The 26,300-nt window shown below is 36.5% G+C and overlaps 1 protein-coding gene across 5 annotated transcripts in view; it reads right to left on the reverse strand.

Annotated features, from left to right (window-relative positions):
* Positions 1-26,300, reverse strand: part of GRIK2 (glutamate ionotropic receptor kainate type subunit 2) — a 1,064,497-nt gene that overhangs the window by 657,927 nt on the left and 380,270 nt on the right. For all 5 annotated transcript variants that reach the window (XM_077902956.1, XM_077902954.1, XM_077902958.1 and 2 more), the window contains 3 exons: positions 17,747-17,825; positions 16,743-16,828; positions 13,806-13,943 (listed from right to left, as the gene is read on the reverse strand). The gene's annotated coding sequence lies outside the window, so the exon portion shown is untranslated. The remainder of the gene's footprint in view (positions 1-13,805; positions 13,944-16,742; positions 16,829-17,746; positions 17,826-26,300) is intronic.

A 26,300-nucleotide genomic window follows, 5' to 3' on the forward strand; every position in this document is an offset into this window, starting at 1 on the left:
TGCTGACCAACTACCTTTCATATTCCTTCTTACCGAAGGATCTGATGGGCTTCTGGAGCAGAGCTGTCATGACCTTGTTTGGATTTGCACTGTTGGAGAGCACAAAACAGAGGTAATAGGATTCAGTTATGGTTTTTAATTCTGTAAATTAATGGATGAGGCAATAAGTTTTAAGGAAAGGAGAGGAAAGGAAAGAGGAAAGGAAAGGAAAGAAGGAGAGGAGAGGAGAGGAGAGGAGAGGAGAGGAGAGGAGAGGAGAGGAGAGGAGAGGAGAGGAGAGGAGAGGAGAGGAAAGGAAAGAAGGAAAGGAAAGGAAAGGAAAGGAAAGGAAAGGGAAGGGAAGGGAAGGGAAGGGAAGGGAAGGGAAGGGAAGGGAAGGGAAGGAAAGGAAAGGAAAGGAAAGGAAAGGAAAGGAAGCTAGAATTGAAATGTAGGCCCATATTCTGTATGATAAAGGGAATCGGAAAATTTTTATTTTGCAATCTGTTGTCCTGTTAAACTTTTAACATTTAACTGTTTTAATCTGCTGCCAAATCAATGTCCCTATGTAAACATATGTTAAATTTGAGTGCAAAGAGATGAACAATAGCGATGCATCACTTAACTGCATTAACATTTTATGTAATTGATCATGTAAAAATCAAAAGCAGATTTAGCCTTCTCTGTGGACTGTAGGGACTAAGGGTCTGTTGACCACACTTCCACTTCACAAACAGAACTATCCAACCAAGACCTGTTTACAAACTGGAAATGTGGTCAAACACACTGTCCTTGATACGTTATTTGCTCTTCTAGGCTGACAAACTGATAACTTTGGAGTTATTTCTACAAAACTAGATATAAATATAATTAGGAAAATAGAAGAAAAACTGTGATATGGAAATAAATGATATCTGATCATTAGAAATTGTTATTTTGGTGGGGAAAGCAGAATAAATGTAGTAATTTCCATATTTTCCAATATTTACTCTTTTTATTTTTTAAAGATTTTATTTATTTATTCATGAGAGACACACAGAGAGAGAGAGAGAGGTAGAGACACAGGCAGAGTCAGAAGCTGGCTCCATGCAGGGAACCTGATGTGGGACTCGATCCCGGGTCTCCAGGATCATGCCCTGGGCCGAAGAAGGCAGCGCTAAACCGCTGAGCCACTGGGACTGCTCTATTTACTCATTTTAAAGAAAGACATAGGTTTCATATTTATATGCACTTTATTATATTTATAATGTTACAATAAGGGAATTAGGAATTAAGATCCAATTGTCAGAAGCCAGAATTATGGAAATTGGTCTCAATTATAAAGACGGTGAATATAGGATTTGCAGATCTTTCTCACTTATTTCTCCTCATTCCATACTTATAATAACCATTACAGAGAGTCAAGGCTTATATTCTTCCCACTTTATAAATCAAGAACAAAAGGTTCAGAACAATTATATGGCACAGCAAAAACAATACTACACCAAGAGTTCCACCAAATGAATTTTTGTTTAAATATGTCTTTGGGGATCCCTGGGTGGCGCAGCGGTTTGGCGCCTGCCTTTGGCCCAGGGCACGATCCTGGAGACCCGGGATCGAACCCCACGTTGGGCTCCCGGTGCGTGGAGCCTGCTTCTCCCTCTGCCTGCTTCTCCCTCTGCCTGCGTCTCTGCCTCTCTCTCTCTCTCTCTCTCTGTGTGACTATCATAAATAAATAAAAATTAAAAAAAAAATAACTATGTCTTTGGCAATTCAGTTAACACCTATATGCTTCTGTTTTCTCATTTGTAAAATCAGGAGCAGGGATTTATTTTAAAATCTATGACGTCCTGGCAATTAAAACAAATAAACAAAAAATAATAGTTTCTTGATGGAACCAGGATCTCATTAAAGTCACTGGTGGAACAGGGGCAATACTCAGACCTCCAGATTGACTTACTATCAGATATCTGAAATCAAAAGCTAAGCTGCAGAAGATGTATAGTTCTCTGCTTTTCTTTTTCATTTAGAGTCATCAGAAACACCCACAACTTACCATCTAACTTGAAAACATATCTTCTTACCAAAGAAAGATAAATACTCTTCACTTAGCAAAAACCGCTAAAAATATTAATCTGATAAATTTATGCCTAAAGTTAACATATAGAGGAAACGATATACTTTTATAAACTTTATAAACATCACCCTGACTAACTTCACTCATTATTTCGACCTTAGCAACTAAACATTTCCAAAGAAAATTATACAACTGAATGTACTGGGTTGAAATTCATGTCCACCTAGAACCCATGAATGTGACCTTATTTGAAAAGAGAGCCTTTAACCTTGTAGGTGTAATCAAGTTAAAATGAGATCATACTGGATTAGGGTGGGCCCTAAATCCAATATGGCTGGTGTCTTAGAAGAAAAGGGAAATTTGGACACAGACACACACACAGGGGAAGGTATGCCATGTGAAGATGGGGGCAGAAGTAGGAGTGATACAGCTACAAACCAAGGAACACCAAAGATTGCCAGATACTACCAGGAGCTAAGGGAGGGGCATGCAATAAATTCTTCCTCAGAAATCCCAGAAGGAACCAACACTGTCAACACCTTCATTTTGGATTTCTGACCTCCCAAGACTGTGAGAGAAAAAAAAATTCTGTTGTTTTAAGCCACCCATGTTGTGGTACTTTGTTATGGCAGACCTAGGAAACTCATACATGGACAATCTGACCAAACAATATTAATAACTCTCATTTCAATTGAACTCTCAACATAGACCTGCAATTTTGCTTTCTGACTGTTCTATAAAATTATTTCACATCTCCTGCCGTCCCCTCTGAATTCTCATCTCAGCTTATAACATGTTTTGTTCCTACTCAAGACAAAAGAAGCCATTGGACAGGAATTCTCTCATCACCTATCAGCAGGTACACTCTGCTGTTGCCACCAGTTTCCATATTGTGACATATCCTTGATCTTCCAAAAGATGGCATGATCCCATTTCTTTTTTGAAGGTCACTCTGGGACTCGTGTCCTGGATTCTGCACCCTCACACATTCTGATCCTGTCATTAAGTGTCTGCCTCTTTTTTTTTTTAAGATTTTATTTATTTATTCATGAGAGAGAGAGAGAGAGAGAGAGGCAGAGACACAGGCAGAGGGAGACGCAGGCTCCATGCTGGGAGCCCCACGTGGGACTCGATCCTGGGACTCCAGGATCACGCCCTGGGCCAAAGGCAGGCGCTATACCACTGAGTCACCCAGGGATCCCAAGCATCTGCTTCTTAAAAAAGAAAAGAAAGAACATTCCATCCCATGCCTCTCTTCAGCTACAGTCTTGTTTCCTTGCTTATCTTCAAAGCAGAAGTTTTTTAGTCATCTGAACTTCTTTCTATTTCCCTACATCACCATCTTGACATACTCCACTTGGGCATCTGTCCCTTCCATTCCTTTAGAACTGCTCTTGACAAGATCACCAGCCTGTTCCATGTTGCCAAGTCCCATGTTCTTATTTTTCTCTTTATTTTCTTGATTTTTCAAGAGCATTTCATATATTGTAGACCAATATCACTTTCTTCAAATGCTTTTATTATGATTTAAAATGCGTTTGTTATTGTCTTTGTTTTTATAATTATTTTAATATTGGTTGTACCATGTTTTTCTTTTTTTCTTTTTCAGTCTCCTTTATGGGATCTCCCTTGTCTTATTGACCTCTAAATGTTGGAGTGATCCAGTTTTAGATCTTCTCTTATACATTCAAGTGAATTATTCCACTGTCATGGCTTTAAAAACCATCTATGTGCCAAAGGCCTAAAATATTTTATCTTTAATTCTTAACTTCCTCATAAGCTCTAGACTCTTATACTCAATTCTGCTTGACTATATAATAGGACCATGTCCCAAACAGAGTTCCAGATCCACCTGAAACCTTTTAATTTTAGTCTATCCCATATCATAAACTAGCAGCAACATCTGCTCCATTGTTCATGTCAAAACCATGAGTCACTCATGATTCTCCTCTTCCTCTTAACACCACACCCATTGCAAGTTCATCACCAAGTCCTATTAGCTCTCCCTCCAAAATCTATCCATCTTTTCATGCTTTTTGCCATAATCTTTACCTAAGCCACCATCATGTCTCATCCAGCCCACTGCCATAACAAATTACATTGTATCCTTGCTTTCTGTTCTTATCTCCTACAATCCATTCCCCACATAGCACCAAAGTTACCGTATACTACATCTCCCTACTTGAAACTCTCTGATACCTGCTTCATTCAATGAAATTTATAATACTCAACTCCTAATCATGGTCCTATAAAACCTATTCATCTCTCTAACTTAATTTCCTATCAAGTTCACCCTCTGTCACAATGGCCTTAGCCACACTGTTTTTCCCTTTTTCCTGAACACATGATATTTCTTTAGCTCTCCTGGTCTTTGCACTCATTTGCTCACTTTGCCACACTCCCTGTTCCTTCTACCTGGAGTTCTCATGCCCTAGATCTTCATGTGGTTGAATTATTCTTATCTTTTATGTCTTAGTTCAGTTGTTACCTTTTCCAAGATGGTTTTCCTAGCCATCCAACCCTACCTGCTATAGTCCATCATGTTTTCCTGTTTCCTTTTCTTCTTAGCATATATCACTATCTGCTTCACTGTAATATAAGCCCCATAAAAATAAGGACCATGATTTCTTTATTTATCATTCTATTGTCAGGACCTGACATAGATTAAGTAGACAACAAATATTTATTGAAGAAATCTTATTATCTCACAAGCACTATGCAAAATACAACTGATTCAGTCACAGAGATATTATAATTTCTTACATGTAAAACACATTATATTTATCTCATATGTGATACAAATTAGAAATTATGTCCATTCATAATTACTAAAGTATTATAATAATTATTTCTCTAAGCTTACAACTTTCATTTTTTTTTCTTCCAGAAATAGGACTTAATAATTAAATACAATAAAGTGATCACTGGAGATGCCCAATTTTCAAAGGTAGGCCTCTGTTACTTTTCTGGTCATTGGACAGCAATTCCACCTGACTATGCTCAAAAGGACTAGGGATTTTAGTGTATATACTAGCAGCGCATCACCCCTTTTTCTGTCACCAAGACAAAATTACTGGGAACGTTCTTTATATTGTAATTATTTCTTTTCCCAAGATTACTTGTTTGTGATTGTGTAAGGCTTTGTCAGGTGTCAACTTTCTCCTATAACATACGATGAGAGCACAGAGAAAACTATGTGTTGGTTTTTTGGGGGGTCCTTATACTGCTTTGAGGCTTGAAGAAGGAACAAATCTTTATTGAAATTGTTATATGCAGACAGTACCTTGGGTGTTTTGCATATTTTACTTCTTTAAATTCTGCTGAAACAATCTCTGAAGGAAGATGTGGAGATGAATTCTCAGGGGTCTTCAGATGTTAGGTCTATTCAGTGATTGTTGGGCCTAGTTTTCCTTAGTTCCAAAGTTTACACTCTTTCCACTCTACTCTCTGAGAAGGATTTTGATAACAAAGAAATAACATTTTTAAAGTGATATGTATTAGGTCAGATGGGAGGCCTTCTCCTGACTCAGCATATGCTTTGATAATATGCTTGGTTTCACATCAGTACCATCAAGGAATTTTTAAAATAGTGTTCACTTATTTTCTATAACGGTGGTTTTATTCCAGAAGGACAACTCTGAAACATTTTTAAAGTAAACTAATTTTCAGGACCTTATCTCAGCATATTGTTGAAATATCTCATTTATATGTCAGTTTTATTATACTGTTTCATACAGACAACAACCACAACAAAACAGTTTTTTGTTTTGTTTTGTTTTTCCTGGTTGAAATACCTTTTAAATAGAAAAGAATCCTAACTTCCAACTCCAGTGACCTACGTAAACTCTTCAAGTTCAAAACTGATTTTAAGTCTGGCAGTTTCTATTGCCTGCAATATAAAGGTGAAGGAAACCTAAGATTAGACCTTCAAATGTGGGAAAGGAAGATGTAATTGATAGAAAACAGGAGATATGTGCCCAGCTCACTTCAACTGCAAAATGAGGACTACCCCACCTTGGGTAAAGAGGTTTTTAAAGATTGAAGAATATTGATGAAAAAACATTTTAAGACTCTGGTGAAGTCTTCTTATATAGTAATTATATTAATCAATATATTTACATCTTGTATACTCCTTAATGAGGGTTTGGTACACATAATCTGAATATAGAAAAAAATAATTGAAATCAGAAAATTTTGAGAATATTTTACTTATATTAAGAGATGAATGCATGTTTTCTAATTAGAAAACACATACACGGACACACACAAGCGAGAGTATCTCATAATATGGGTACTTGTTTACAAGCATAGAATTTCTGCATTTACTTTTTAACCTCCTCTATCTCCCTGAAGAGTACACAGACATACAGTGATTTTTGTCTTTGTCAAAGAAAGTGCTACAATTTCTAAAGCTGCCCATTGAGTGTTTCTGAGCCATAGCCAAGAGCTATTTCAAAATGAGGACAGATTTCTTTTCTCCCCAGGGACAGACAGCATGATGCTTCCTCAGTCCTGCATTCTAAGCCTTTTCTCCCTCAGATCTTGTCCAATCCCAGGCTCAGAAAAACACTTCTTCCACTATTAAAATGCTGACAGCAATCAAGGTGGGAGTAAGTCCATTTTTTATTCATTTCATGTTAAATTAAATCATCTGTAATTCTGTAACCATGAATTTAGCCATTCACTTAAAGAGAAACAAAAGAGATTTCAACCACTCCGTTGGAAAAGAAACAACTACCAAATTGTTCTCAGCTATGGGTCAAGAACAGGTCATTGTGAATGAAGTTAAACATAATTATGACATACATTCATAATTCCTGGCATTATTTCCATTCTCTTCAAAGACCATGTAAAGTGGGTGCTTTAGATACCAATGGTTACAACCACCTTATCTATCTGACCCATTGCTGTGTTTTCTCAAGCCTGGCTTCCCCCTTACATCTTATTTGCATCTGCTATAGTAAAACAACCACGCATTTTGTTATTGTTGCAGTTTTTCCAATATAGCGGCTTTTTCATATTTTCATAGGGCTCGAACAACCTGCCTATAAATTCTCACAACATCGCTTCAGACATCCCACATGGATTCAAACACAATATGCAATTATGTCATTTATATCAGTACAGAGAAACCAAGAAAGGTTAATGTTCCAATGCTCTTAACAGAGTTCTTTCTGCATCATACCATTTTATTTCTCTGTGAGGAAAAAAATGCAGTTATAGATGGTGATAAAAGAATTGAACCAAATAAGTCAGTATTATATTAGTGATATTGAGTCAAGCCTTGGCTCTCAGATTCTCTCTAACTCACACACTACTAGCATACGTGAAGCTATCAACATCCTTTTCCACTATCTGTATTTTCTACCTATTTAACATCCATGGTGGGAGGGGGAATGGAAGGAGGGAAAGTAATACATTTTGCACATGAATCATGTTTTCTAAAGAACAGGGGAAGGAAAAATAAAATATGATAAAAACAGAGAGGGAGGCAAACAATAAGAGACTCTTAACTATAGGAAACAAACTGAGGTTGTTAGAAGGGAGGGATTGGGGGAGAGGGCAACTGGCTGATGGGCATTTAGGAAGGTACTTGATGTAATGAGCACTGGATGTTATATGCAACTGATGAATCACTACATCCTACCCCTGAAGCTAATAGTACACTATACTTAGCTAAATTGCATTTAAATAAAAAAAAATTCTCTTCCCATGAAAAAAAAGAACAAGTGTTAATTGGCAAGTTTCAAAAATTGCTAATATCAATCCCACTTTGAAATGGAAACAAGAAAAAAGACATTTTAATAATTCATCTGAACTACTATTTTAGTGTTTTTTATTGTATTTTTTTAAAGATTTTACGCAGGGAGCCTGACATGGGACTCAATCCCAGGTCTCCAGGATCAGGCCCTGGGCTGAAGGTGGCACTAAACTTCTGAGCCACCCAGGCTGCCCCATATTTTAGTGTTTTTGATTGTTAGTTTGGTGGGGAGGATATATGTGTCTGTGTGTGGGTTTTTTACTGAATGCATGTGACCACTGCAGAATTCTATCATCAGGACTGGGATTCCTATTTTTCGCTTGGAACAGCCTTACATTTAGCCAGGAACAAGTGCACAAACACTTCTATAGCATTACTGCTGTCCCCTGCCTAACAACTGCCATACCAGGGTTCTGGCAAAAATAGGACTTCACACAAGAGAAGGCCAAACAAACTTATGTGTTGAACAGAAATCCAGGGGCTTTACACAAAGAACAGCTGCCAATGAGCCACCAAGCTATGCTCATGAAGAAACATGGATCTAAGATGAGAGATATGAGAAAAAGAGGGATGACAAACAGAATTCATGTTCTACAAGCTGAAGATCAAGATCTAAGCAGCAGAGTAGGAGACTCAGACACTTCAAGAAAGCACCTGGGGCTGAATCTAGGTACCAAGAGACTTGAAGTCAAGGGCATGAAACCAGACAATTAAAGATGGTGCCATCTTCCTCCAAGAAAGGAAAGAAATGAGCTATTTAATCATAAAAAGGCATGGAAGGATCTTAGTGAAAGAAGCCAACCTGGAAAGGCCACATGTTTTATGATTCCAACTAAATGGCAATCCTGAAAAAGCAAAAGTATGGAGACAGTGAAAAGATCAGGGCACCAGGGGTTAGAAGGGAGGGATGAATAAGCAGGGCACAGAGGATTTTTAGGTAGTGAAACTATTCTGTGTGATATTACAATGGTAGATATATGTCATTATACATTTGTCAAAACCCGTAGAATGTACAACAGCAAGAATGAATCCTACAGTAAACTATGAACTTTGGGTGCTAATGATGTGTGAGTGTAGGTTTATCTGTTGTGACAAATGTATCACTCTGGTGCAGAAGGTTGATAGTGGGGAAAAGCTGTGTGTGTGTTATGTGTGTGTTGGTGATGGACAGAGGTATATGGGAGCTTTACTTTCTACTTCATTTTTTTTTCTACTTCATTTTTCTATGAACCTGAAATTGTTCCAAAAAATAAAATCTTAAAAAAAAAATATGATGCCATCAAGGTCAGAGTAGAACCAGCAGAAAGTTAGCTTCAGCACTGACCCAGAACATCAGGTAAAAAGAATCCCAAGCATCTTGCTGCCCAGAGACAGGCCCAACATTAGGGATAAAAAACTAAGATCGAACCTACAATTAGATGATGCTGTAAATAGAATTGTGTCCTCCCAAAATTCATATTTTGAAGCCCTACCTCTCAATATGATGGCATTTAGAGATGGGACCTCCAGGAGATAATTAATTTAGATGAGGTTATAAGAGTCAGACCCTCATGATGAAATTAGTGTCCTAAGAAAGATACCAGAACACACACACACACATGCACACACACACACACACACACAATTTTCTCTCTCTCTCTCTCTGCCATATGAGGACACAGTAAGAAGGTGGCCACCTGAAAACCAGGAAGAGAGCTCTCGGTAGAACCCAACCTTGTTGGCACCCTGATCTCGGATTTCCAGTCTCCAGAACTGGGAGAAAGTATATTTCTGTTGATTAAGCCACCAAGTCTATGGTATTTTGTTATAGTAGCCTGAGCAGATTAAGGTGTTATCTGCCAAAGTCTGCTTTTCTTATTTTTTTTAATTTTATTTACTTATGTGAGAGAGAGAAAGAGAGAGAGAAAGAGAGAGAGAGAGAGAGGCAGAGGGAGAAGCAGTCTCCATGCAGGGAACCCAACGTGGGACTCGATCCTGGGACACCAGGATCACGTCCTGGGCCGAAGGCAGGTGCCAAACCGCTGAGCCACCCAGGCTGCCCAGGTCTGCTTTTCCTAAACAAAGGTCCCTGAAGCCCAATCTAAAAATTTTGATGTGGTAGATATTGACTATAGTCTTCAATACCTGCAGGCTTCCAGGCCTTTCTCTTTGCTCAGTGGCCAGATGCGTTTAAATCTTTCCCTAGGTGCAGAAAAAATTGCTGGAGGCCAGGAAAGGTATTTAGATATCTACAATCCAATTTGCTTTGCAAAGGAATACTATGTTACTCTCCATGAAGACCTATTCTTCTGTATAAGAAATGTGAAAAAACATTTAATAATATAAAAGTAAGTATGGCAGTAAAGGTACCCACAAGATCTTGGCCTTTCTGCGTGAGACATACGAGCAAAAAAAAAAAAAAAAAAAAAAAAAAAAAAAAAGAGGAAATATGAATAAATATGATGCTTTATTTTATTGTTTTTAAGAGTCTGTCATTAAACTACTTCAAAAAAGAGTTACTCTCTGTTCTTTTTTTCTTATTCTTGGATTTGCTGAATAATTCCTCATTAATCATAGCCATTCCCTACTTATTCTGACTCTTATTTCCAAGTGACACAGCCTCATCATTTCAATCTATATATTCAGAAGTTGCCCTAGTGTTTGGTTTTCTTTTATTTTTGCTCTTCCCTCGAGGGACAATGATTGGAATCCGGTGACACGCCCCAGGTAATGGCACACTGATGCTTTGTGATGGGTCACTGTAAAAGTTGTCTGTACCCTTCCTGCCTGTGCTCAGTGATGTAGGATGGGGGTGTGGGGCCAAGACGCTGCCTCTGCAAAGCCATCCACATGCACAGAAATCCGTATGCAATGCAATCACACCCTGTGCTTTTGTTAGCCACAGTAAGAAAATAAAACTGAAAATTCATTTTTGATTTGATGTCTAAGAGACAATAACAATCCTAGGAACTAAAAATGAACTCGATCTCAACTAAAGAATTGCAACATTTTCATAAGACATTAAAAGAAGAAAGTCTGAGGACCTTCTCCTAGAGACAGGGGAGTGATGGGGAGAAATAACATTCAGGGGCAAAGGCAGCAGTCAGCGGTCATATGCCCACCCACCCCCACCCCCTGCCCTGTAGCCTATTCCATGGATATGTTGTTACTAAGGAGCCACCTGCAAAGGTGTGCAGTCACAACTCTTCCTGGCTCTCCACCTACTCCCCCACAGGGAAGGTTATGGCTCCCCATGCTTGGTCTCTAGAGGCACTCTGCTCTCTCAAGATACTTTCTTCTGGAGGCAACTGTTTCTTCCCAGGACTACAGTTCATTAAAATGACAAATGCAAAAAAAAAAAAAAAAAGACAAATGCTTGTACTAGCACCTACTAGGGCCTACTAAGGGCACATTCTGTCATTTAATACTTAGAGCAAACTTTGTTGAGTGTCTTTTCTCTCCATTCTGTATACAGGACAAAGAGATTCAGAGCTGGGAAGAAACTTGACCAAGGTCACAATGCCAGCAAGGATGAGAGACATAAGTTCAATTCACGCTTTTCAAACTATAGCCCATTTAGCCAGAAGTATGTGGTGCTATATTAGGGTTTCAACTAGAAAGCAACTTGATGTGTCATTTTATATTAAAATAAGTATGCGTGGCTTTTTATATAACACACTGTCAATTTTGTAAGGATTTTAGGAAGATGTGGGACATCAAAGACATTTCTAGGTGTATTAGGCCACTATGGACCATGCCCCAGAGCCTCCTCCAGTTTTTTCCCCTGTGTTATTAAATGTTGTTGGGTTGAAAAGTGGGGAGTATGCTTCTTCCATGCAACTACTTTTATAGTAGGCAGAATTTCAGTTTTTATAAATAAATTTTATGAGAACAAATGGAAGAAAGCAGGCACCATAAAAACACAAGAGCTTAGACATATGATAAATAAAGTTTTGAATCCATTGTGTTTGGGTTGATATGAACTTCAGGTTCTCATTTCACTCCTGTCTCAACGGGCACTAGACAAAACTACCAGGACAGCCAGCCTGATGTGGGTTTGAGTTGTCACTGTGCTTAGATTTGGTCAGTCTATGGTTCTCCCCACAACTTCATCCCTCATCACCTTTCAGGGTCACATGCCATAACTGGTCCTGGTTCTTCTCCACTTCAGTTCCCCAGCCATCCTGACCTGAGGGAACAGTTCACTATCTGGCTCCAAACATCCCTCCAGCAGCCTATTTTACACTGACTCTAAAGATGACTTCGTCATCTGAGAGCCAGGGACATGTGCTAACAGATTCCTCCTCCACGGTGCTTCCTTATTGCAGCATTCCTGGAACAGGACTTACCCCTTTCCATCTTCTTCATTCCTTTGAACCATAACAACTCTTCTAGCTATTATTTTAAGATGAGCTCACCTTCCAGTTCACATGAGTACAAGAAACTGCTCTCCTGAGCATTCACACGGCATCAATGTCTGTTGATATCATCCAAGCAGATCTTCTATCTCATGATATTCACGGCCAGGTTGAGGCCATCACTACCTGGCAGGAGTGTTTTCCCAAGGTGGGAAAATTTGGCAATGACAGCTTAGAAATCCTCAAGTCTTCCCCTAGGTTTCTGTAACCCAAAACCAAGTAAAAGCCTATTATGGACAGTAGACATAGGGTTTTAAAAATGGTGGCAAGATTTTGGAACATTTATCTGAGCTACATGTCTCCAGAGGCACAATCTCCTTTACCTCATTTTCTTTTCTATCCACTATGCTCCCATCACAATGTCCAGTCACTGAAACAGATCCTAAGGCAGTTTACAGGAAGTGGTAAATGAATAGTAAGCCCAAACTTCCCTCCCCAAATGAGAACTTACGGACTCAAATGAATCTCCCCTCTAGTGGGTGGGAGAGCTACTGGCGCAGGCAGGTGGCCACTGCTGTTTCCATCACCACCTTCCGAACCAGGAGAGCTGGCAGCAAAATTCATGAAATCACATGGCCTAATGCCATTCCCCTGCTGTCCTTTTACCTTTGAAAACAGCTTCGTTCCCCCTTAGTAAAACAGTAAAAACAGTCTTTCAATTGCAAAGAATATATTTTAGAAACGAATGGTGGAAAGTATCCAAATATAGAGGTTTCCTATCCTGCTTTTTCCTATTTTTGCTTTGCAGCAAATTCTATAATGAAAAACTGGAAAGAAATAACTCTTTATTGTCCCCATCCCTTTCCAAATGAATTTGCAAATCTTCTGGTTTGCCCTTCCATCAAAAAATTACAAGTTTTGAAAGCCTGCAAGATATGACCCAAATTCACCCCTTTCTGCCTCCAATCACAAAAGCATAATACTCTTTCATTTTTTAACAGAACATGACTTTGGTGTAGAAGTTCTTTATTTTGATACAAATCTCATTCTGCAAGAAAACATGAATAGTCAATATTTCCTCATGTATCATGCTGTTCATCTACAATAACCAATTTATTCAAAGAGATTTATTACCTTGCCCCAGCCCACTGCTTAGCACTGACAAAGCCGATAAGAAATCCACTATATTTATGAAACTACAACCTTTTTGGCTAGGTAAAAAGGAGGTACACATAAAGATGTGCAATGAGTATGCTCTTACATAACTGGAGATGAAATCACAGGGTGTTGAATCTGACAGAGCTATCTTAAAGAGCCAAGTGCTGGCAAACTCAGCTGAGGGTCCCCCTGGGCTCCCACTTAGAAGCACTTCTATTAAGCAGAAACTGTATGTACGAAAATGCCAACTCCTCCATATCTTGACAAGTATGTGTCAGTGTTAAGTTTCCATTAAATGCAAATTTCATCTTTTATAAAATCATGCTTAAAGCTAATATCACAGAGCATCAATTAGACTTCTGTATGCTTTTAGAAAGCTGAATAATTGCATTCATTTAGAAGCTACCTTGTTATATGCGTAAAACCAAAATTTCATCAAGTTTAATTAATTACAACATAAGTCAAATTCCATTCTCAAATGTAAATAAGACCATCCTGCTATTTGTTTACTTACTTGGCTTCTTTTTCCTCTGAAGAATTCTGGTCCTTGAAATCAATAGTAACTGATTTATTCTGCAGTAATGCTTTCTTCACCAGGCATGAGATTTTGGAAAAGAGAGGTTTGTTGATCCTTTAAACTATATTTTTAAACCTTAAAAAAATTAACCATGACATAATCTTATAAATATATCTTATATGTTTAAATTACCAAAGAACATACATTATTCAGTTAGATTTTAATCCTTTCCTTTACTCGGCAAGGTATGTAAGACAAGTTCTTTTAACTGAACAGAGGGGAAAAAAAACTAAAGCTCAGAGAAGCTAAATGACTTTTTTCAAAGTCACTTAGTGAAAGAACACAATATCGAAATCTTCAGACTCCACAAAAGTGCTCTTTTTGTCAATAAAGTCTTTTGAAAATATATTTAGTTCTCTGCTTTATAAAATAGAAGTTTCTCAAAATATTTCAAAATTTTCTTGATGAATCAAAATTTTTTATGAATAACTGACAAATTGAACCATGCAGTAATATATTGCTATTTTCTGCTCTTTGGAGTATGAAAGATTGCTTTCCCCAACACTGTATAATTCCAGAATGCTGTGCTGTTCTAATTGGTGAGCTTTAGTCTTAAATTGGCACTAAGAATCCCTAGAGGGTTACTGAGTCGTACAGAACTTAACTTGCCCTTATATTAAGTGTCCTCAGAATGCTGTAGTGCTCTAATGGATGTTACTCTCCCTCTCTCCATTGTTATCTGCAGATACTCCTACCATTGTTCAGGTGTCAGCAAGTTCTCCCACCACCATTTTTAATCCCCAAAGGTACTTCCAATATCACCTTTTTTGCTGTTCCCATTTTTCCTTGTCTGTCTTCTTTAGTCTTGCTAAGATTTAACTTATCATATCCAGTGAGAGTGTTGCTACATTTTTATGTTTGTATCTATCATTCTTTTCAGATTTTTTTTCAGTTTTTATCTATATCTGTCTATCTATCTATCTATCTATCTATCTATCTATATCTATATCTATCATCTATCTCTTAGAGATTTCTATTTGTTGTTGCTTAAAACTGATTACAAATAAGTCAGAATATGGCTGTACTAAGTAGAACAAATTATTCAGAATATATTATTCTTAGATTGTCATTGAATTGCTAAAATGAAAGAAAATAACTTCCAGGGTAGTAGGTGAAGTAACTCAAAAGGTATCTTGGATCTCTTTGGTCCCTGATACAGAGAATGAGGGATATCTCTAGTGCAAAAAATGGGATCATGGAATGTTATAGAGAGCCTAGTGACCATCTGAATTAGGTACTGAAGTTCTCAACCTCTTTTTCTGAATTCATATGTAAGATGATTCTCACAAGCATAAACTACTTTCTTAGTTTATTCCTGATATACAGACCACAAATCCATCCTTTTTTTCTTCCATTCAAAATTACATATAAGAGTGAAAATTAGTGTGAATGATATTATTCTAGGGATAGCCACCCTAAAATAAAATGTAAATCAAGAAGGATTCACCAATGGGATGCCTGGGTGGCTCAGCGGTTTAGCATCTGCCTTCTTTTGCCCAGGGTGTGATCCTGGAGTCCCGGGATGGAGTCCCCCATTGGGATTCCTGCATGGAGTCTGCTTCTCCCTCTGCCTGTGTCTCTGCCTCTCTCTGTGTGTCTCTCATGAATAAATAAAATATTTTTAAAAAAGAAGGATTCACCAAGATGGCCAAATTTGGCACTTCATCTCTCTGTAGAAACAAATTAATCACAAAATATAACTTACAGACTGCTATAGCATAGTGTCAGGATGAGAGTCCAAGTGTTATGCAGAAACTGAGTTCCAGAGAGATGGAGTGACTTAACTAAGATCACATCATAGGTGGTGGTAGTGACAAGGTTGGAGACCACATTTTTAAGCCTACTGATATTTAGAGCATACCATGAAGACTTACAATTAAAATGTAAGACCAGAATGTCAATAATTGATAATGAAAAATTTTTAAAAATAGGAAAAAAAAATAAAGTGTAATGACATTTTAAATAAAATAAAATGATATTAAAACACTAGAGAAAGACAACACAATTATTTCCAAACTGCACTGTAATATTAGGGCAGTATATTTTTTATTTTAATAATGTAAGCCACAGGGCAGCCCAGGTGGCTCAGCGGTTTAGCGCTGCCTTCAGTCCAGGGCATGATCTTGGAGACCCAGGATCCAGTCCTACATCGGGCTCCCCGCATGGAGCCTGCTTCTCCCTCTGCCTGTGTCTCTGCCTCTCTCTCTCATAAATAAATAAATAAATAATCTTTAAAAAATAATGTAAGCCATAATAATTATTAAAAAGTATTAATAGTGATCAGTTAACAGCCAACAAGAAATGTCTGGCCTGTTAAAATTACCCAAAAGACAAAAAGGAAAGTCCCCAAAGACTTTTAAAGTGGAACTAGTTAGCCCACTGGTTGTCATAAATATCCTATTTCTATGCCATATTTGTAAAAAAAAAAAATTTCCAAAACAGCACCATATAATCAATAAATATGTATGTGATACAAGATGCAATTTTGATACTGAACAAAATAGTTTCTAGTAAGCTTGTATCTACATGCCCAAAGTAGCAGGTGGAAAAGTAAAACTGTCACACAATTATTTCGTGTATCTGACTTAATTCATTTTTAACTGAATTGGCTGATGGAGCAGCAATCTGGTGGAGTCCTTGCCCTTTCAGCACTTTTGGTCTAAAGGAGACAACATCTTTGTTGGTACTGACAATAACCCATGAACTAAAGAATGTACCTCAATCACATAGTTAGAAAAGTTAGTATAAATTTTATCACAAAGCTATGTAAAATTAATCTAAAGAGAAAATGTGCAAAGGTACTATAGATCTTAGTTCAGGATGCTATAACAAAATACCATATGCTTAGTGGCTTAAACAACATTTATTTCTCACACTTTCTGGAGGCCTACACAGTCAGGTCCTGGTGAACATTCTCTTGCTGGCTTATAGGCTGGTGCTTTCGTGCTGTATGTAGTCTCCTATGACAGAACGAGAGAGAACACTCTCTGGGTCTCTTCTCATAAGGGCACTAATCCCACCATGAGGACTTCCCGCCCTCATGACTTCCTCTAAACCTAAGTAGTGTGTCACCTGGTGGCTCAGTGGTTGAGCCACCCAGGCAACCCGGGTTGAGCTATCCTGGAGTCCAGGGATCAAGTCCTACATTGGGTTTCCTGCATGGAGCCTGCTTCTCCCTCTGCCTATGTCTCTGCCTCTCTCTGTGTGTCTCTCATGAATAAATAAATAAATAAAATCTTAAAAAAATAAAATAAACCTAAGTACCTTTCAAATGCCCTGTCTCCTAATACCATCAACTTGAGAGAGCTTCAACATAAAAATTTGGGGTGGTGGGACACAACCATTTAGTCCCTAATGAGATCAAAGTGTTAGGTTTTGTGACTTAATGGCAGAAATAGATTTTATCATTGTGCAATAATTAGCATACATACGCTATCTTTTTAAAAAAATTATACATGCAAAAACACTACTTATGATTTAATAGACTATGTCTTGCTGACATAGTGCTTTTAGTTCCATTAGGCTAACTGCAGACAATCTGTGTGTCAGATACATGAAATATTCCATCTATTTCATACACAGTTCACTTATCTACAGTGACAAAATTGCGTTCCACATATTCTTTGGGAGTGAAAAAAAAAAACCTCCCATCCTACTCTTTGCTTGATCCTGAACCACCTCCTCTATGCTCTGTCATTGCCTATTACCCTTTACGGGTGATAAGGTAAATTATACAGAATGAGATGCACTTGACTTGAAACCATTGTGGCATCAAAGCAGTGTTTAATGCTGCCCACCTATCTGCTCTTTTGACACAGGATGGAAAAATTCTCTACGAAAGTTCAGCACCCTTTTTAAAGTGCAGCAAACCAACAGACCATTGGAAAACAATCAGGACAGATTAATGAAATTGGCCGTTGTCAGTCAGGAGCTTATGATTTGTCTTGAACAAAGATCCTGGAAAACAAAAATAAAAACAAATTTAGAGTCACAGACTAATGGTTGCTTGAATTGTATTCTCACCTTGTAAGGATAAAACAGTCTTTAGACATGCAATAAAAATTATCTCCAAAAGTGAAAGCCAAATCTTGTAAAGATAATTGAATAGTTAAATCATTTTTGTAAAACCTGGGAAACAGATTCATTTTTGAGCAATCTTTTTCTCCCAATGCACATTAGGGAATTCAGAGTGTGCTTAGTATAAATAGATTTAAATGTGGAATGATTTCAGGTCTCAAATATGCATCTAAAATATTTAATGCTTCACAGACTATATATGTCAAGTACTTTGAACTTACAGACAACCATCAACAAACAATCATTAGCCATCCATCTGAGGGGGAAGAGGAAAAAACAGCTAGACTGTTCAACTTCTAAAAAACACAAATCTATTTTATATAAAGTTGAGGCTAATTGAGGACTTTAAATAAGTGGGAAGAAAAATGAGTCTCATTTGAATCATTTTGTTCCAAAGTTTAGTAGAATAGGCTTTATTCTTTGACTATCAGCTTAATACTCATAATCTTGTGTTAATTTAATTATAAAAAGAAAAATTTATTTTATTTATTTATTTAAGATTTTATTTATTTATTTGAGACAGAGATCATGAGAGAGAGAGAGAAGCAGATGGAGAGGGAGAGGGAGAAGCAGACCCTGCTGAGTGGGGCTCGATCCCAGGGCTGGGATCATGACCTGAGCTGAAGGCAGCCCCTCAATGGACTGAGCCACCCAAGTGCCCCAAAAGAAAATTTTAAAAAATAATCTCTACATAGAAACCTAAGAAATTAAGTTATAGTTACATAAAATAATTTGAAGAATTTTGACCAAAATGAATACATTAGAAAATAAATAAACCTCTATTCTAAGTACCTTTGAATTCTAAATTCAGATCTTAATATAAAAACTCAATACATTAATGAAATTTGAGGGGTAACAAATCTAAATTATTTTAAAGTACTTTAAAGGTATTCATTTTGTAATTATTTTCAAATGCATGTAACAAACCTAAAATGTCAGTTAACTCCATACTGAGTTCAAACAAATTCCAGTTTGAATCATCAGATTCATTTCTCTCTCTATCTATCTATAGATAGACAGATAGATGATAGATAGATAGATAGATAGATAGATAGATATTATTCTTTAGTTCATAAATTGTTTATGAATGTGCATTTCCAAAGCATTTAAGATACTAATTCCAGAATTACTCAAGTAATTCTCAAACATCACTCAAGTCTAAGTTTATTAACCTGTATCTTTAATAGAAAGGTATTTCTAAGTAAAACAGGACAAACCTAGCTCCTGCCCAGATGTCTTAATCTAAAATTAGTTTAGGTTTTAGGAATTGGTATTAATGTGGTTTTATTTTCAAGAGTGTAAACTCCAAGAGCATATTTTGTCTGTTTTGGTCATTATTTTATCTTCAGCACCTAGAGTAATATTGAGCACATGATGGGTACTGAAGTCTTGGCTGAATATTGAACGAATGCATTGTATACCTAGTCCTACTCCTAGAGAGTACCTAATTCCCTTCTCTGGTAGACCAAGGCTTACAGGAGAGAGGCTCCACAATTTGACTTTTTCATATGGTCCAGGCTTGTCTCAGGCTCAGAGTTAATATTTTCTCCAAAAATTGTGTGCTGTTATTTTTAGAAATAAGTTTTTATTATGTGATGTTACTTTTAATCATATTGAGTTACAGTATCTTTTAGAACGTATAAAGTCACTTGGGCATACTCAAGGAAAAAAAAACTCCTTGCTAAGCTGCCTCCTCAAGGAAGTTAACTGGCTAAGTGCAAATGTTCCAATTTATTCACTGTAACCAGGAGACTGATGTGAGCTGGAAATTTTTAAATGTTCGAAGGATTAGCATTTCAAAAAGACATATTACTAAATCCTTTTCTTAAAACTCCTCATACTCAATTTACTCTGAGAACATTTCTCAAACATTAGTAGAAATGTTTCAATAATGTTTCAAAAGATAAAATAAGGAAAATCACAAAGATTAGAAAAACTCACACTTTTTTTTTAAGCATATCCATTGACAGAAGTTAATAAGTAGAACACTGCATGGAGTTCATCTCCTTCAAGGCAATATATTTCAGAACTCATATAACAGAGATCAGATTGAACATTTTGCTATCTATTACCCAGAAATAATCCATCATTTTTTATTTCCCAGAAACTATGTTTAGAGATACTGTATACATCCTTCAGCTTGACTTGCAGTCTTGGATCTCTGTTAGATGAAGCAAACACCCAAAATATGTTTTAGAGATGTCTTTACATTTACTGCTTCCTTTTAATCTTTTTAAAGCTTTCTTTTTATTTATGTTTAAAAATATATACTCATTAAAAATGCAAACATTAGCGAAATATGTGCCTTAAAAACTGCAAATAACCAAACCCCAAAACTAATAACTATTAATGGATAATGAACATACTTCCTATTTTTTTCACTCTATATACTAAACTGTGTGCTGTGTATTAGATAGCTATGCTTGTATGTTTTTACAAAAATGTAATCATACAAAACATGGTATGTTATACAGTATCTTTTTTTTGTCTAACAATATATCTTATAAACCTTCCCATGTTAGTAAAAGCAGATAAATCTCATTTTGTAAAACAGCATCATCTTATGACTATACTATAAAATGTTTATCTAATATTGGACTGGTGGACATGTAATCTTTTCCTTTTTTCCCCTTTTATAAGTGAATATTATTGCACTCTGATCTTTCTTGTGCAGTTCTGTAAGATGACTTTTCTAGAAATGGAATTTCTTGATCAAAATATACATATTTAAAAATTTTAATTGCCAAATTCTCTAGAAAGATTATATTAATTTACCTTTTCACCACTATGAATCAGAACATACTTCATTACACCTTTGCCCTCATTAAATACTAATGTCTTAATGCCTGAAAATATTTTATATAATAAATATCTTATTTTAATTTATATTTTGATTATTGGTAAAGTTACTGGGTAGTTTATGTAGATTATTTCTTCGTGGATTATTTAAGAACTCTTTGTATAATAGGAATATTTGCCTTTAGCCAGTCTTACTGTTCCAATTATTTTCCCGTGCTATTGCTTATTTTTTAATTTGATCATGATATTTAGATATTTTTGCCATAGAGATGGCTTGTGCAATCTTTAGTAAGATCTTCCCTATATATAAATATATATAAAATAAGTATATTCAAAGGTGGGAGAGTAGTGTCAAGATATTTAGCACTACCTCAATATGATTTTAGATTTATGCACAAAAATGGTAGTGATAGATACATAGATATGCTATATATCCCATGCTACTAGTATACTGGTTTGCACATATTAAACATCAATCCTGCCTCTATGTTTTCCCTTATTTCTCTTACAGTTTAAATTTTTATATTTAAGACTTTCATTCACATGGAGTTAATTTAGTATAAAAAAATGAGGTGGAGAATATAACCCAATCCTCCAAAAGGCTAAATAATTATTCTATTATTATCTATTAAATAATTAATTCATTTTGCTTCAGTGATATGAAATGCAATCTTTATTTTGTATAAATTGTACATACATTTCAGAGGAAGGGTATTCCAGGAGACAAAGTAGCTAGTTCAAAGGATCTAGCAGAGGATGCCTAGAGTGTTCAGAAAAGAGCAAGGAAGCCAGTGTGGCTAGAGAGAAGTGCCCTGGAGTGAAAGGACCAGGAGATGAAGGGTTACAGGAGAAGTAGGAGGACTCATATTATGCAGGTCCTCCTTTTTTTTTTTTTTTTTTTTTAAAGATTTTATTTATTTATTCATGATAGTCACAGAGAGAGAGAGAGACAGAGAGGCAGAGACACAGGCAGAGGGAGAAGCAGGCTCCATGCCGGGAGCCCGACGTGGGATTCGATCCCGGGTCTCCAGGATCGTGCCCTGGGCCAAAGGCAGGCGCCAAACCGCTGCGCCACCCAGGGATCCCTATGCAGGTCCTCCTAATCCACTCAGTATCTGAAAGATTTTTTTTTTATTGGTTTCCTTTGCTTAGTTGGTTTGGTTGTTGGCAGCTAGGAATGAGTATAGATTTTTTTTTTTAATCTCATAATTTATCACACCATTATTCGGTCAGTTAAATTGTCTTTCCTTTTAAGATAAATTTTAATTGTTTATTTTCTTCAGTAACATCTATTTTATCTAGGACTTTTCCCCAAATTCATTAATATGGAAAGGTGCAAAAAATTTTTTTAACATTTAAAGCATGTATTTTCCCTCAATTCATAGGTAAGGTTTTTTCCTTCTATCCCCGTTTATGTTTCCCTTTCCTTTTTTTCTTCACTAAGTTATCTTGTAGCTTAGTTTTTTTCATGAACCAGCTCTCAGATTTGTCTATGTCACTGTTTTCCATTTTTCTAATTCTTTAATTTACATTTTTACTTTTATTTTTTGTGTATTCTTTGAGTTAATTTCTTGAGTTTGATAATCATGTAATTCATTTTTATTCTTTTATGTTCAATAAGTTGAATGTTTAATGCTTAGAATTTTCTTCTGTATACATTCTAGTCATATCCTATAGCTTTTGATTTATAATGGGGCATCTTTATGTCCTAGAAATTCTACAGTTTGTTTTGATCTTTTCTTTGATCTAAGAATTGAGTTGTGTAGAAGAGAGGTGTGTGTGTGTGTATGTGTGTTTACCAGTTTCAATATTTTCAGTTCCTATTTTTGCTATAACTTTCTGTTTTATTGCTTTTTAAAAATATATTGTTTCTACTGGTTTTATGCATTAAGACCTAAAGTTTTATATTTGCAGTCAATGTGAGATTCCTTAAAAGAAATTAATAGATATATTTACACTTATTAGTGAACCTGAATTTAGCATTTGAAATCTATCCAAAATATTTTTCACTTTTTCTCTGAACTGATAAGAATCATAGGATAAGTTGAAAGCACTACTTATCATTCAAAGAATAACCTGAAATTACTACCTTGCATTAATACATTGATCCTATCAATGCAATCAAATCCATTCAACCAATCCAACCCAGTAATGTGTTAGGCTCTGTACTAATAATGTGGGATAGTATCATAAATGAGCCACAACCCTTTCTCTCTCACTGGTGATGATTCATTAAGAATATTGTGAAGGGTCACCTCGGTGGCTCAGCGGTTGGGCGTCTGCCTTTGGCTCAAGGCATGATCCCGAGGTCCCGGGATCCAGTCGCACACTGGGCTCCCGACATGAAGCCTGCTTCTGCCTCTGCCTACATCTCTGCTTCTGTGTGTGTGTGTGTGTGTGTGTGTGTGTGTGTGTGTGGTCTCATGAAAAAATAAAATAAAATGAAATGAAAATTATGGGCAATTACGAGAGAGAGAGAGAGAGAGAAGGTCACACACAAAGTCTGGTAAGAGAACACAGTAAGTGGAGAAAGTAATTCTGAGAGGAGAATCAATGAAGGCAATAACGAATCATTGCCTTTCTCTAACAGGGTCTCCAATATCTATTACAGCCTATGAGAGAGATCAGAAAAGACAGATTGTCATAATACATAAATTTGGCCTCAAAATACCATGAAGTCTGTGCTATAGATGTCATGGTTTGGATCATAAACCTGAAGTCAGAAATATTTCATTACATATCTTCAAATGCAGATTTTCTGGCAAGACTTACCAAACTATTTCTCAGATTAGAGCAAGCCCCTACCCTGCTTCAACCCACACAATTGAAAAATATATGTCTTAAGAGAATTTATATTTGAAAGCATGAATCTCTGAGGCCATACTAAAAGCTAGTGAGAAAAAGACTGTCAGAAAGGGAAAATAAGGTTTTATAAAACAAATCAGGACATTTGTCTTATTATTAAAAGGTGCCAAAGAACTCTAGGGATTGTGGTGCTCAGGTGCAGAATAATGAGCCTTGATTTGGCAATGGAAAATTCCATGAAGGGCCCGGTAATATGTTATGCTTTGCTACTCTAAAAATTTTTACATTTATATTGTGATTTTCATCCTTCATTATCCCAAAATGCTTTATTAACTGAAGCTACTACAAAGAAAATCTTACTACTAGCTTGGGAGAAGTGCCTAGTGATATATTTTTAAATTAAAATATCAAAAACAATTTTGTTTAAGGAAGGGAAAACAAAATGACACCTAAGTGGAAGTTTTAGAAATAACCCAAAGCTAACAAATATTAGCACCTTCACATTTTAAGTTTAGATTTTTTACATGTATTTGCACGGAGAGTAAGAGCAAAGGGCTGGCCTGAGGTGATAGTTTAACAAGAATTTGGTCATCCACCCTTCTGCCTGGCAAAAACTTTGAGTGACAATCTCTGGAAAATCAGATGTAAAACTGCTACACAACACTTGTGACAAAAAAACTCTTTAGTCTGTCCAATACCCTACCCCTAAGAAATAAGATTGAATTCTCACCAGGCCCCTTCCCTTCTACCTAAGGCATTCTCTAATGCTCTTAATAGCATAAATGTGGAGAGAGAACACAGGTAAAAGTGGAATCCTTTCCCTAGACCAGCTAGTAAAGGGGAGATCTCTCACCCACTGCAAAAACACACATTCGTTGGACAGAAATTGGCATTTCCTCTTCTAGTTTGGAGCAGCCAGAGTCAAGGAGTCACGCCACTGCTCCTGGTTTGGGGTTCACTGAGGAGTGCATGGGCTTCTTCCAAAGGCACCTTCCCCCGGATGGAAGAAGCAGCCTCATGCATAGCAAATTGTCAGGGAATAGCCAATAGTCAGTAGTTGCAGGGGAAAGTAGTCAGAAGGAACAAATTGAGTCTGTCTTCCCTGACAATGTCACCATGATTATGTCACCTCTCTAGGCTTCCGTTTTGAAGCAGGATAATATAATGATTTTTCAACAAAGCCAATGTACATTTTTATGCATCAGAAAAGCAGAAGATTAGATTTGATCACTAGAAGCTCTGTACTGCCAAAAAATTCTAATTCTTCCAGACGTTGGGCGTGCTCTGCCCAATAATCTTTAATACCTACTTCCTCAGAACTTAAAACTATTTCCTATGTTGACTTTTCTTTTCCTAATAGTGTAGGAGCATGGACTCTTGAGTTTATGCTTTAGGTGACCTTGGGAAAATTACTGATTCTTTCCTTGGCTACACATCCCCACGTATAAAATAGGGAAAATAATCATACTTACTTTTGTGGGTTAACAAGGAAAGCCCTTAGAATAGTATTTCATACCAGAATGTACTTTATATAAACTGTTATTGTTAATGGTCACGTTATACAAGGTATAATCAAATACAAATTTTGAAGATACAAAACAACAAACTATATAAAAATTAGAAATCAAATTAACCACCAAATTAACACTTTACATATTTTACGTATTTAAAGGCAGAATGTTTCACATTTTATCATGCCCATTTCCTTTAATATTATAATGGGAGGATGTTCTCCTGTCATTAACAATTTCAATAATGGTTTTAATGGTTTTCTTATAGTCTCTCATATGAGGATTTATTGTGATAAATTTAAATTTCTCTAAGAAACAGGCTATTCGCAGTCTTACTATTTGAAAATGCTACAATAAATATTCTTGTATGCAAACATTAGGCTAAATAATTGATTTTTATTTTCTCAAGATGTATTCTACATATGGGATTTCTTGGTCAATAGGAATTAACATCTTCAGGGCTCTCTATATGTAGCTCTCAACTGTTTTCCCAAAGAGCTATCCTAACTGTCATTGCTATTGCTGGAGTTGAGAGTTGAGAGTTTGGAGTTGTTAAATTACATCTTATTCAGTGGTAACTATTACCTTTAGGTAATCTTTGATAATTTTATAGATAAAAAGTGTATATTAATTAATATGTTCCTTTGAATGTCTGTTGTATTTCCTCTGTAAATTGTCTTTTCACATCTTTTAAAAAATATTTATTTATTTATTTGAGAGAGAGAGAGAGAGAGTGAGAGTGTGTAAGCACAGGGAGGGGCAGAAGGAGAAGTAGACAAGCAGATTCACCACTGAGCAAGGAGCCTGCTGTGGTGCTCCATGCCCGGACCCTGAGATCAAGGCCTGGGCAGAAAGCAAGAAAGCAAGACTCAGACGTTTAGCCTACTGAGCCAGCCAGGCATCCCTGTTCACATCTTTTGACCATCCTTTTATTAAATTATTTGTGTTTTATCATGATGTTGTTTTATCATATAATCCTTTGTCATATTTTGACAATTTTTTCTCTACAGTTCCTATTTATGTTTTGCTTTTGTTTCCAGTAATATTTTATTCATTCAACAATTATTTATTGAGCACCAACTGTGTGCTGGTTACTGCTCCATGCTCTGGGGAAATGAGACAGTATATTCTGCAAAGAAAGTAAGACAGAGAAGGGGTGCCTGGGTGGCTCAGTCAGTCAAGTGTCTGCCTTTGGCTCAGGTCATACTCCTGGGCCTAGCCCCTCTTGGAGGGTTTCCTG

The sequence above is a fragment of the Canis aureus genome, chromosome 7, assembly GCF_053574225.1.
Source record: "Canis aureus isolate CA01 chromosome 7, VMU_Caureus_v.1.0, whole genome shotgun sequence".
In the NCBI taxonomy this organism is placed as follows: Eukaryota; Metazoa; Chordata; class Mammalia; order Carnivora; family Canidae; genus Canis; species Canis aureus.